This window comes from Palaemon carinicauda, unplaced genomic scaffold (assembly GCF_036898095.1).
Source record: "Palaemon carinicauda isolate YSFRI2023 unplaced genomic scaffold, ASM3689809v2 scaffold104, whole genome shotgun sequence".
In the NCBI taxonomy this organism is placed as follows: Eukaryota; Metazoa; Arthropoda; class Malacostraca; order Decapoda; family Palaemonidae; genus Palaemon; species Palaemon carinicauda.
This window is the reverse complement of record NW_027168527.1, coordinates 88,458-100,156: the sequence shown is the minus strand read 5'-3', so window position 1 is coordinate 100,156 and position 11,699 is coordinate 88,458. Positions and strand designations below refer to the sequence as shown.

The window sequence follows — 11,699 nt, the reverse complement described above, 5'->3', positions numbered from 1 at the left end:
GTGTATCCAGAACGGGAAACTACATTTTAAAAGATCTGTTGGGGTATTTATTCTTTCTTGGTAACTTTTTTAAATTATTAATTTTTTAATATATAAAATTTTATATTAATAAATTACGAAAACCCTTCTCTGTTTATTAGTCAACTTCTTCAATGGTTGGGTGGAATTGATTATTATGTATATTTGATTCATTTGCCCCAAGTATATGTTCATAATCCTTTTTTATTTCTTTTAATTTATTTTCATAATCTTTTTGTTTAGCAGAGGGGTTTCATCAATCCACTTGAGAGTACTTTCTAGTTTTGATTTAAATATATCTATATTACTACTGTTATTATTTATAATATCATTTTGTACTTCTAAGCAATATGATTCTAATTTACATTTAGCTTCTATATCGTTTCTTAATTCCCGGTCTTGAGCAGCATACATTTCAGCTTCTTTGATAATTCGATCTACCTCTTTGATTAATCTTCCCGAGTCATTAGTTATAGTATTTTTTTCTGATTTGCCGGAAGATTCTTCGGTTGCTGACACATTTAATATCCCATTAGCATCAATATCAAATGTAACCTTAATTTTAGGTATACCCTTGGGTGCCTGGGGTATATTATTTAATTGAAACCCCCCTCCAAATAATTATTATCTTTAGTTTTAGTTCTTTCTCCTTCATATATTTTAATATTAACTCATTCTTGGTTATCACTATACATAGTGAAGTTTTCAAATTTGCTAGTAGGAATTGTCACGTTCCTTTTAATCAAGGTAGTCATAATATTACCGGCAGTTTCAATACCTAATGAAAGGGGAGTCACATCCAGTAATAATAAATCTTTGATCTTATCAGATTTATCTCCACAGAGAATGGCAGCTTGAATGGCAGCACCATAGGCTACAGCCTCATCTGGATTAATCGACTTATTCAAATTCTTTTCATTAAAAAAAGTTTGAAGGAGGTTTTGTATTTTTGGAATACGAGTAGAACCTCCAACCAAAAACATTTCATCGATGTCACTCTTATCGAGCTTGGCATCAATTAACGCCCTTTCAACTGGCACTAGAGTGTTTTTGAATAAACTCCCACACAAATTTTCAAATTTAGCGCAAGTAATGGTAGTATGAAAATCAATTCCCTCATATAACGAATCAATTTCGATTGTCGCCTGTGTAGATGAAGATAAAGTTCGTTTAGCAGTTTCACAGGCAGCCCAAAGACGCCTTAATGATCTTTTATTATTGCTTAAATCTTTTTTATATTGTTTGTTGAATTATCACATAAAATAATCTAATAAAATACTATTAAAATCTTCTCCCCTAAGATGAGTATCTCCTGCTGTTGATTTAACTTCAAAAATGCCATCATTACTAACATTCAATATAGATACATCAAAAGTCCCCCCACCCAAATAAAATATTAACACGTTTTGTTCTTTTGTATCATTATTTAATCCATAAGCGATGGCGGCGGCTGTGGGTTCATTAATTATTCGAATAACATCAAGTCCAGCGATGGTCCCAGCATCTTTGGTAGCCTGCCACTGAGAATTGTTAAAATAAGCCGGAACTGTAATAACAGCTTTATTTATATTTCGTCCCAAATAATTTTCTGCAATTTTTTTTCATTTTTGATAATATCATAGAAGATACTTCTTCTGGGGTTAACACCTTTTTCTCTTTTTTATGTTCGACTTGTATTTTTGGTTTATTCTCTTCGTCAGTAATTTCATAGGGTAAGATTTTAATTACTTGTTGAACGCAATCGTCTATATAATTTCTGCCCATTAACCTTTTTACATCAAAAATGGTATTTTTTGGATTCAAAGCACATTGATTTTTTCGCGCTTCCCCAATAAGTCTTTCGGTGTCATTGAATGCAACATAAGAAGGAGTGGTTCTATTTCCTTGGTCATTAGCAATAATTTCAACTTTCTCATTTTGAAAAACAGCAACACACGAATAAGTAGTTCCCAGGTCAATACCAATAACCGGAGAATTATTATCCTCCATTACTAAAATATTTAGCTATCAACTATATGTTACTTGGTCGTAAATTAGAAGTCTAATGATGTATTGCAGTTCATATTCTGGGGTTTATATACATATACAGATGTACAGTACAGCTACTATTACATATAACTGAATAACAGTAACAATAAAATAATTATTCAAAAGTTATTAAAATTTAACAAAATTAAAAAAGTTAAGATAATATTTTGCGTGGTTATGTTTTTTGTGTAACACTCTTAATTTATTTTTTGTAATACTATTAATAAATACATTAGTTACGGCAAAAAATCTTTTATTTGTCATAAAAAACGATTATTAATTGTTTTAAATATATATTCATGGGTGTTATCAATCTATTTTTTTATTAACCTGCTCATAATTTTTCAAATTCCCGACAATTATTTTTTAATTGAAAAAATGCGTAAATTTCAATAAAATTTCAACAAAATCAATTAATAAAACTTTGGAAAACCAATAAAAAATGTTCATAATCTTACTTTTTTTGTGGTTAACATTTGTATTATCTTTTTTCATAAAATTACATTTTAGTTAATAATATTACCGTTTGGGTTCATAATATTGAATTCTAGTTAATAATATAACATAGAAAACCATTGAAAAATAAGAAAAAATATTTAAAAAATCAAAATATGTGTATTTTATGATATAAATGTAGTTTTATTGGGTAAAATGGACATTTAACAGGAAAAAAATAAAAAATAGCATTTGTTATGACAAATAAATTAGGTTTTTGTTGAAAAAATTGAAAATATAAATGTTTTTGTTTCATCAAATACTACTTTTTAATTACAAAAATGAGGGATTATATGAATAACTTTAAAAATATTTAGATAAACAAGTATTTTTTATATAAAAACTTAGTTTTTATACGAATAACCCACAAAAAATATAAAAAAATGAAGAAAAATAGCCCAAAAAATTAAAAAAAAAAAAAAAAACCTTTAGTACAAGAAAATAATATTTTTTACAGAAAAACCACAGAAGACACACAAAAAAAAATATATGTATTTTTTAATATAAATATAGTTTTATTAGATAAAATGGACATTGAACATGGGGAAAAAATTAAAAATAGCAACTAATAGGACAAAAAAAATTAGGCTTTTGTTGAAAAAATAGAAAATATAAATGTTTTTGTTTCATCAAATACTACTTTTTTATTACAAAAATTAGGGTTTATATAAATAAATTTAAAAAAAAAATATTTAGATAAACAAGTATTTTTTATAAAAAAAAAGCCTAGTTTCCATAAGAATAACCCACAAAAATATAAAAAAATGAAGAAATATAGCCCAAAAAATTAAAAAAAAACATTCTTTAGTACAAAAAGATAATATATTTTTACAGAAAAACCACAAAAGACACAAAAAAAAATTAAAATATATGTATTTTTTAATATAAATATAGTTTTATTAGATAAAATGGACATTGAACACGGGGAAAAAATAAAAAAATAGCACCTAATAGGACCAAAAAATTAGGCTTTTGTTGAAAAAATAGAAAATATAAATGTTTTTGTTTCATCAAATACTACTTTTTAATTACAAAAAATGAGGGATTATATGAATAACTTTAAAAATATTTAGATAAACGAGTATTTAAAAAAAAAAAAACATAGTTTTCATAAGAATAACTCACCAAAAAATAAAAAAATTTAAGAAAAATAGCCCAAAAAAAAAAAAAAAAAACATTCTTCAGTACAAAAAAAATGAATATTTTTTTTACAGAAAAACCACAAAAGACACACAAAAAAAATTAAAATATATGATTTTTTGATATAAATGTAGTTTTATTAGATAAAATGGACATTGAACATGGGGAAAAAATAAAAAATAATACCTAAAAGGACAAAAAAATTAGGCTTTTGTTGAAAAAATAAAGAATATAAATGTTTTTTTTCATCAAATACCACTTTCTAATTACAAAAATAAGGGTTTATATGAATAAATTAAAAAAAAAATATTACATAAACAAGTATTTTTTATACAAAAAAAATCTAGTTTTCATAAGAATAACCCACAAAAAAATATTTAATATTGGATTGACTTGCACCCTGTAAACTGATTTTCTTATAAAAATAGCAAACATGTTATAATGAACAGTGAAATTTATTAAATTAATGATATAAATTCTATTTTTTCTGAAAAATTATTTATTTGTTGAATATTGGGTAAAGTAATAATACTTTCTCTGTCAACTTTGTTTGTATATTCGGTTGTATAATATTTAAAACTTTTAATCATGTTTTTAGAATATTGATAATATATAGTGAAAGTAAGAATTTATGAAAGTAAAATGACATTTAATACAATTAAACATATATTGTGGTTTTGTGTAAAAAAAAAATTTAGTATTAATTACATCTTTGTTATATACAACATCGTGTTCTGTTGTAGATTTTTTGGATGAATTATCTTCATATGAAAGTACTGAACACGTTGTGGATTTATTATAGAAAAACAATTCAATGTTTTCAGATATACCCGAACACCAATTATCATTGCAGTTACCATTTAATGTCTTATTCTTTAAATTTGAGTTCGTGTGTAGAATAAGTAAATCATTAAAAAGAATTTTTAAAATTACCCGTCCGATTTTCTTTGATCATAACATTATTGGGTCCACATAAAAAACATATACCATTAGTTATATTACAATTTTCTTTGTCCACCAAATCTGTAATAGTTGAAAGAATGAAAGTAGGCGATATTGCTTTGGCCAAATAAAACGAATTATTTTCGCTTTTTTGTAAAGCGAACATAGTATTATACGGCGGAGGATTTTGTAATGGCAACGGAAATAGTAATGACATCAAAAGTGGGTAATAACTATATAATTCATACTCTACAAAATATTTTCTTTTTTTTAAAGCATTTACCCATATAGGAAAAGGCATGGCATTTGTAGAAAGTTTCAATTTATAAGGTAGATGCTCGTGGTTTGGCTCTGAACGAGTAACTATTTTCTTGATGGCATTTAAAGTATTGTTCATTTTATAGATTAAATTCAATTCTATATCCAATATAAATGCGCTTTTCATAAATCTTTCCCACTCATTATATAAATCTGGTAAACTATAAACCGACGAGGAAAAATAAGTATAACAAGTAAAATTATTGTAATATAAACCAAGAGTTTTGTGTCGATGAACAACCTCAAAACATGTTTCCAATTTGTGAATTATTGGTAATATATAATTAGTTAGTTTTTCATTATTACATTTTTTAACATATAAAATATCCTTGTATATTTTATTAAAGTTGATTTTATAATATATAAACCGCCTTTCATTTTCATTGATATAATCTCCAAAATATACACGAAACAGGGATATATTATGTTGTGTTTCAAATTCAACTTGTGCTCTACTTGAATTTAGAAAAAATAAAAGTAACAATAATAATAATATAGAAAGTTTTCTATACATTGGTCCGTTAGATTGGAAATAATGATATATCATATATACATAAAGTTTTTTAATCATATATTTATTAATAAATATATTCTAATTTATTTTAAAGTAATTTTAACTAAATTAATAATGATAACGAATATTTTTGTATAAAAATATTTATTTAAAATAAACCATAAAAATATAAATAAACCAACAGACGAGTGGGTTACATAATTACTAAAATGGATAGCCTACATAAATGTTTATTTTGCATAAAGTCTTTCAATAAAATAATGTTAGCAATATTTCTCGTTTTGATTGTTGCTATTTTGATTTATATAGGACTCAAATATATTACCCCAAACACAAATAAACCAACAGACGGGTGGCTTACAAATTCCTTGGTGTAATATATGTCGAGGATTGGTTTATATATATTTTATCTAAATAATATATTACTTTGATTATGAGGTGTTAATATTTCTAGGGATAAATTAAATTTGTTTTGATTTATAGATAAAATGGGTTTATCTTTTTTTATTTCAATATCAATATTTCCTTCTTTGTTAATGATTAATTTTTCATTTTCATCGTGATATTCCTTATATTCATTTTCGTTATCATTGTCAATTGGCATGTATTTATTTTCATGTATATTAAAATGATTTTTTTCTTTAAAAATACTAGTATTATTATTATCATTATCATTATTTTCATTGTTGGCTCCTAAACGGATTCTTTTATATTGAAATATTTCAAAACTACCTTTTCTCTTCTTATTGTTGCTATTGTTTTCGTTGATAAATATTTCATCATCACCCAATTCATCGTCATTATCATCATCATCGTCATCATCATCATCATCATCCGAGTCTTCTTTTTTTCCTTCATCTTCCTTATTATTGATAGTGGTAGTATTATCCTCAGAAAAAGGAGTTTCCCGTGACGTATAATTATCCTTTATAATAAAGTTAGCATTATCACTATCATCGTCGACAAATACTTCATCGTCGTCAGAGTCTTTTTTTATTTCATCATCTTCGTCTTCCTTATTATTGATAGTGGTAGTATTATCCTCAGAAAAATGAGTTTCCCGTGATGTATAATTATCCTTTATAATAAAGTTAGCATTATCACTATCATCGTCGACAAATACTTCGTCGTCGTCAGAGTCTTTTTTTATTTCATCATCTTCATCTTCCTTATTATTGATAGTGGTAGTATTATCCTCAGAAAAATGAGTTTCCTGTGATGTATAATTATCCTTTATAATAAAGTTAGCATTATCATGATCAAAATCTTTGGTGATGGGGATATTATCATCGGAAAAACTGTTTTTTTGTGGTGCGTGATCATTAAACTCTTTTACGTTTTCTTTCTTCTCTGTATCATTACTAAAGTCATTATACGTAGCTTCTCCTCCACGCGTATATGGAATAAAATTTTTGCTATTTTCTATTATATAACTAGTATTATTGTCGCTGTTATTTTTTTCGTTGTCTCTGCAACAAATTTCTTTATCAAAATATTTTTCCGTTTTTTGGTCATCACTGGAATTTTCATTGATAAATATTTTATCGTCCATCTTATCATCATGAAGTTCCTCCTTTTCTTGAACAACTCCTTCTTCTTCTTCTTTTTATTCTTTGGTATAGTTATCATTACTATTTTGCATGACCGAGTTTAATAAAAAAAACATTTGTTAATTTAAGGTTACAATTTTCCTTACTAATTTTTGTTTTATTATTCTTAATTTCAAATTGATCATCATTAGCATTAATGACATTATTATATCCCATTTTGTTATTATTGTTGTTAATTTTTTAAAGATTTTTTATTATTTCCTCATCAGAGAGGAAATCTTTGTTTTTATTGCAATTATCATTGATTGTAATAATATTAGCATTCTTAGAATTTTCCGAAAGATAATTAACATTATTATCAACTTTAATTTGGTGGTGTCCTGTAAAGATAACATTATTATCCGAGTATTTTTCGCTTAAAAAAATCAAGTATCGTAGAATCCTGGTGGTTATCTTTATTAGATATAGCCATTTGCCTAAATAACATATCGGTAATAAAATGAAAACCTATATTAAACAACGAACAAAATACCATATTAATAATCAAATCTTTATTATCTATGGGTGTTAATTCGTCTGTTAAAGTGTTTGTAGATTTCTTATTATTTAATAATTCAGCAAAATTTAGTTAATTTATCCAAATTTTGGTCCCTCAAAACTGATACTTTATGCAACATAGCTTTCATATTGCGGTTTATATGTCCAATTGCTTGAATCATCTGTGGGTATTTTGAGTTTGATATTGGAACATTCTGAACCTTATCAAAAACTTCCCGTAAAGTCTGAAGAACAAATGTTGTTATATTAAAATCAACATCTGCAATATATTTTTTCAGTAAAAGTATTTTCTTTGTGTTGTTGAAAATATCAACATTTGATAAAGAATCTATGTTATTGCAATCAAAAATGCGTTTTGTTATATTTTTCAAAGTAGAATTTTCTGTAGATTCATCGTTTAAAATTTTTTTCAATAATTCTTGAAATATGATACGAGTTAGTTTTGCTTCAGATTCAACACCATCTTCTAAACTATTATTGAATAGATTATATTTTTTCATAGTTTATTTTTTAATTTGTTTAGAAAATATGTTATAACTCAATACTTTCCTTCGTCGCCGACAATAATAAATAAAAAAAATGAACGATAATATATATATATTTGTATTGAAACGTTTAAAATTTTTTGCTAATTTATGTTTAAGGTGTGACAAAGAATTATTATAAGTTGTTAATTAAATTTTTATATAATAATAATAATAAAATTTAAAGAGGAAACCGACAATAACCAGGTAATCAGTATTTTAGTTATATAACATAAACTTTAATATATATAAATATATATCTGTACTTTATATGAGCTATTGTTTTGAAAATAACCAAAATATCATTAAAATGGCCGTAAAAAAATTCGAATTATCAATAGAATACTTTGATATGTAATCATGGATACTAGGTCCTGTACAATCTTTCCGTTGAATATGTCCCAGGTAATCAAAATCAGATTCTTCGCCAAACATATTAATTACATCATCGGACGGTTTATTTTTTAGGGGCATATAAGTCACCATTTTTCCTCTTGTATGCATTGTAAAATTATCATCATCATCATCCTCATCATCATTTTGCCGTGTGTTATCATTCCCTTGGTCCTCTTTTTAGAACACATACCAGGTGCTTCTAGATATAGATCATTTTTATTTTTGGTGAATTGGTTGTACAAATTTTGAATATTAACTACAGAGTTTTTTAGAACTAGGGGCGCTCCATTGCATATATTTGTTAACGTAACAAAACCTAGGTTTTTTACGTAAACGATGTTTGGAATAGAATTGTCTATTATTGGTCTTTCCCCATTTTTTACTGAAAAAATCTAAAGTATATTGTTTTTTATTATGTTTTGCTTTTAATATTAATTGTGGATAAAATTTCCTAGCAACGTCAAAGGCAAATTCATGATCCTTAAACTCAACCTTTTCATTGAAATCATCATTAAATTCACAGAAGTAATTAACAAATATATCAGCTGAGTTTTTCAATTTATTGTGTATATCATTAAACATATCATAATGTTTATTTATAAATTCGATATATTTTTCTTTTTCTTTTTCAAAAATTTTACTTTTGTGGTACTTATTACTACTAACTTGTTCATCTACAATTTTCATAATATTATATATATTACCAATAGTACTTGGTGTTAATTTAGCCCTAGGAACATTTCAATTGTGTGTCAAATTTGTATTTGAAGCAGTAAAAATTAATTTATCATTTATATGTGATTCATCCATAAGCTTTATGAGAAAATTATATGCAAAACAATCACTAGGTTGATTCAAAGAATTAGAAACCATAATTGCATTTCCATGCTTGTTTATAAACAAAATATTCGATGGAGCTAAAAGGCACTGCCCATTAAAGGGAGGAATTTCCATTAAATTTTCTTGGTGTACTTCATTAAGAAAAGCTAAACTTACAATATCATGTAATGTGTGGCACAATAACCTGTTATTAGAAAGAAAGTGTGGCTTTTTGTCTAAATATTTCAAGGTGTTGTTGCTTTTATCCTCATTAATGGTCATTGTACTCCTTTCGTGGTTTTTATCTGACTGTCCTTGAATATTCATCATAGTTCGAATGAACGAAATAAGTACGGGATTTAAATCGAATACTCTCATACAAATATCTCTAGGATCTTGAGGATTATCTCTCGGTAAAACATCTTTCAAGGGTTCTCTGTTCTGGAAAATATTATCAATATCAAAATTATCATCACTATCAACTGATTTTATAGATAAATTATAAGGATTGTTATTATCATCATCATCATTATCATCACCACTACTACTGCTACTATAAGAATTGGTTTTAAATGGTCCAAGATTTATTTTCCTTTTATGTTTGCATTTAGAACTACTACTACTACTACTACTGGTATTATCAACATCACTTTCGGCATCAGATTTGTTGTTATATTCATCTAAAAACTTTTTTAATTCTGGTATAATTCCAATAATGTTATTCTCTATTTTACTCTTTTTATTTTGGTGGGTATTTTTTCTTTCATTTAAATCTCTTATATTAACGTTTTTATCTCTTACATAATATCCACATCCTAATGTATTATTTTTCGCTAAAAACCTTGAAAGAACTTTTCCATTTGATATTTGTTCTTCGCTAGAATTTATCATATAGACTTTAACTCCATTACAAATTCTATTATGATTCATTACTAATATTTGAATTAAGATTTTACTATTTGGAAATATTAAAACTCCGGGAAAAAATGCAATGGTTTTAGAAAAACCAGTATTCTCTGGTGGATACAATTTAGAGTTTATTCGAAAAATGGATCGACCATGGATAAATGGACCCATATTAAACTTTTCATACCCATGCCTCGTTGGATTCATATTACAGGATGTATGGTGAAATGGTTTTTCAATATTTTCATATAGCAAACCAAGTTTTAGATAAGTAAAAGGCGCACAAAAGCATTCAAATACCCTTTTATTGCGCTCATTTAATTTTTTATTTAAATGATCTGTATATATTTGTTTAATTTGACTTGTTATATCAAATTCTATACCATTATCAAAGATTTCATATAGTAAATGACTAAATATACACTCTTCGCTAAGCGAATCTATCGTTTTTTCCAAGTCTTGTGTTAAACTTTTTAATTCGGGAGTAGATAAATTCTCTATTAATGTATTCAAAACTTCTTCGTTCATTTTTTCTTTTTGTGGATTTTTTCCATCACCAAAATTTATAGGTAGATTATTAGGATTTAGAAAAGGTTGTTGTTGTTGTTGTTGTTATTGTTGTTGTTGTTGGTAATAATTATTAGTATTACCTTGTGCTTGTGCTTGTGCTTGTGGAATTACAGTAGCAGCAGAAGGTATAGATGATTGTGGTATCAGAACCGGATTGTTATCGACGGTGGTGGTGGTGGTGGTGTTGTTGTTATTGAATATTGATATCTGATGTTGTGGTGGTTGTTGAAGTTGAGTATATTGATATGGACTTTGATTATTTATTCCATAATTATCTTTATTATTATATGTTGTTGTATTCATATTTTTTAGATATGATAAAATAACACATTTGCTGCTTATATTTCAACTTGAGAAATTAAACTATATAATACCTTTTGATAATCTTTATCATACTCGTTTCCATTTGAATGAATTATATTTTAAAAATATCGGTATAATTGCCTGAAATTATTTTGAATTTGAATTGCGCCTGTAATTTTATGTTGTAAATGTTTTTTATATTTAGATAATCTACTTTCATAATCAATAATAGATTGAATTATTAATTTTACCGCTTGAAGATGAGGATAAAAATTTTCCAATACAATTAAGGTATTTGGGGGATATTTAGATCGATTAATTAAAAGCTTTGAAAAATTGCATATTTTTTATAGGGAGTATAGGAGTTTTATAGTAAGGAGAATAATTTATACTATATGATATATGTTTGACCGGCTTCATTATTGTCTCATAAAATTTCTTATCGTATATTAAGAAATTTTGGTAGTATATAAGTATACTATATAATTTTATTCTTGTTTGGTTAAATGGGGTCTGAATCATATAATCGATATTATTATTATTATTATTATTATTATTATTATTATTATTATTATTATTATTATTATTATTATTATTATTATTATTTTGGGCCATCAT

At 25.8% G+C, this 11,699-nt stretch overlaps 1 pseudogene; it reads right to left on the bottom strand.

The window, feature by feature from the left end:
* Nucleotides 1-231: 231 nt before the first annotated feature.
* Nucleotides 232-2,007, bottom strand: LOC137635221 (heat shock 70 kDa protein cognate 4-like; annotated as a pseudogene).
* Nucleotides 2,008-11,699: the final 9,692 nt, after the last annotated feature.